This window comes from Meles meles, unplaced genomic scaffold, assembly GCF_922984935.1.
Source record: "Meles meles unplaced genomic scaffold, mMelMel3.1 paternal haplotype, whole genome shotgun sequence".
Taxonomy (NCBI): Eukaryota; Metazoa; Chordata; class Mammalia; order Carnivora; family Mustelidae; genus Meles; species Meles meles.
The window spans coordinates 62,530-65,682 of NW_025721115.1; the positions used below are offsets into that span (position 1 = coordinate 62,530).

The 3,153-nt window shown below is 34.2% G+C and overlaps 1 pseudogene; it reads left to right on the forward strand.

Annotated features, from left to right (window-relative positions):
• The first annotated feature begins 1,024 nt into the window (after nucleotides 1-1,024).
• On the forward strand, nucleotides 1,025-1,970 carry LOC123936000 (annotated as a pseudogene).
• The last annotated feature ends 1,183 nt before the right edge of the window (nucleotides 1,971-3,153 follow it).

Consider the following 3,153-nt stretch of genomic DNA (forward strand, 5'->3'; position numbering starts at 1 on the left):
TAACACTCAACATTTGTTTTTGTTTGTCTGGGTAACTCACTAATTTATTAATTATTTATTTGTTTATTTTAATTTTTATTTGACAGAGAGAGTGAGTGAGTGAGTGAGAATGAGAGAGAACACAAGTAGGGGGAGAAGAAGCAGACTATTCACTAAGCAGCAAGCCTGATGTAGGGCTCAATTTTTTGGGGAACTCTATCTCTCCTTCTATCTGAATGATATCCTTGCTGGATAGAATACTCTTGGATGTAGATTTTTCCCATTCTGCACTTTGAATATATGATGCCACTCTCTTTTGGTTTGCTAAACTTCTGTTGATAAATCTCCAGCTTCCCTTGTAAGTTAGGACTTCTTTTTTCCTGTTGCTTTTAAGATTTTTTTCTTTAGCACAATATTTTTCAAATTTAATTGCAATATGTCTTGGTGTTGGCCTGTTTTTTTTTTTTTTTTTTTTTTTTTTATTTTGATGGGAATTCTCTATGCCTCTTGGATCTGGATATCAGTTTCCTTCTCCAGATTAAGGAAGTTTTCATCTCATTTCTTTACTTAAATTTTCTTCTCCTTTTCTCTCTTTTTCTTCTTCTGGGACTCCTATAATATGAGTATTACTGTTTTATGGAGTCACTGAGTTCCTTAAATCTATTCTCATGTTGCAGAATTCCTCTGTCACTCTTTTTTTCAGCTTCATTATTTTCCATTTTGTCTTCTGTATCATTAATTCATTCATCTGCTTTCTCCAGTTTGCTGTTCATTGCCTGAAGCCTGTTTCCAAGAGAAATATTGTGATGGTGTTTTTATTAGTGCTGTTCCCATTTGAAAGAGGGATATATGCTCAAGGAAACAGAAGAAGGAGGCATTTTCCATCAAATAACACACATTGAGAAAAGTACTATCAGTCTTTACAATATGAATGTTATAAAAGGAAGATAATCATATTAGAAAACACCACAGTTTACCGTTGTTCATTTTATCATCATCTTTCCCTAGAATATTAATCCTTTTATAAATTGAAGTCTACAGGACAATGGAGGAAAGCAACAACAGTTCTGAAAAGGGATTTCTTCTTCTGGGATTTTCAGATGAGCCCCAACTAGAAAGGATCCTTTTTGTCATAATTTTGCTTTTCTACATCTTGAACATTCTGGGGAACACTGCCATCATTTTGGTATCCTGTTTAGCCCCCAAACTCCACACCCCAATGTACTTTTTCCTCAACAATCTCTCTTGTGTGGACTTTTGCTTTACAAGTGTTGCCCCACAGTTGCTGGTTACCATGAATAAAAAAGAAAAAAACATGAGCTATGGTGGATGTGTGGCCCAGCTCTATGTGGCCATGGGGTTGGGCTCCTCTGAGTGTATTCTCCTGGCAGTCATGGCTTATGACCAATATGCTGCTGTCTGCCAGCCTCTGCAATACACAACTATAATGCATCCTCAGCTCTGTGCATCCCTGGCAAGTGTAGCTTGGCTCAGTGGACTCATCACCTCCTTAATTCAATGCTCCCTTACTGTGCAACTGCCACTTTGTGGTCATCATAAACTGGACCACATTTTCTGTGAGGTTCCTGTGCTCATTAAGCTGGCCTGTGTGGACACAACTTTCAATGAAATAGAACTCTTTGTGGCTAGTGTAATTTTTCTAATTGTACCTGTGTCACTCATCTTAGTCTCCTATGGCTTTATAACAAAAGCTGTGCTGAGGATAAAAATCAGCAAAAGGGCTCTGGAAGGCCTTTGGGACTTGTTCTTCCTGCCTGATTGTGGTAATTATGTTCTATGGAACCATCATCTTTATGTACCTTCAACCAGCCAAAAGTAGCTCAAAAAACCAGGGAAAATTTGTGTCTCTTTTCTACACCATAGTCACCCCACTCTTAAACCCCATTATCTATACCTTGAGAAACAAAGATGTGAAAGGGGCCTTGAGAACACTGGTAATGAGAAATGTTCTTTTTTCAGAAAATATATGACTGTAGGTATAACATTAGTGGGCTATTCTTAGCTCACATATTATTTGTTCTAAGTACTGGGTTGTTTTTAAACAATGCCATAAGGAATAGTAACAGAAACAGAATTCTGTAAGAAGCTAACATACTCAAGTCACCGTGGTTTTTCATTCTCTCCAAACATCCTTTGAATGAATCCAAGATCTTATGTTCTATCTACTTTGCTCTTCTTCAACCATGTTATCAAATCAATTTTCATGCACAAATTGTTTCATTCTGGAGTCCATGTGTATCTTGTAAACCTCTGCATATTCCCAAAAGCTCAACTGAAATGTTACCAACACTCCCTAGCTTTCTTGAATTACCATTCACCTCACCTTTAAAAAAATTGTCATAATATATGTTCCCATGAAACATGAAATATACTTTATTTCTATATTTTCAAACACTGTGTACATGCATACACACATAATATATATGTTATAGATCATGTGTATATATGTATACTTCCAAGTTCATAACATATTATATGCATATATATGACATGATCTATACCATACATATTATGTATATGTGTGCATATATATAATATTTATATATACATATATATAATAAACTTGGAAATAATATATAATATGTAACTGTTTCCCCATGAGTTTAAACTAGACAATGGACAGATTTCACTATGTTGGCTTATTTGTATTATGAAAAACATAAACCTAATTCAGAATTGTAATACATTGATTACATTTGTAATGTAAATTATGACTTTATTATTAAAATAGTGAAATGAGTAAGCTTTTATTAAGTTTATCAGTTCACATATTATTTATTTCCCTTCTCTTAAGGGATTTAGAAATTGAGTGAAAGTGAAAGAAAAGTGTGTCATTCTTTCTGTCTTTCTGTCCAAAGAGAGCGAAATTTGTTAACTTGCCAAATCAAGTACTTTAACAGAATTATGCAGCTACAGGAAAATTGATTTAATCTACAATCTTTTACTTTCTTTTTTTATTATGACACAGCAAGGCAAAAAGAAGCATGAAAATATCAATGAAAATAAAAAGCATAATTCATACAGACTCTGTGTGGGCTTTCATGTGATTTAAACTTACAATGACAAAAAAGAAAATAGGATAATTTAAAATTCTTCTTTGTATCAAAGTGACATTGTCAGTCTACAAGAGCTGAAGAGAAAATTTAGACCTGT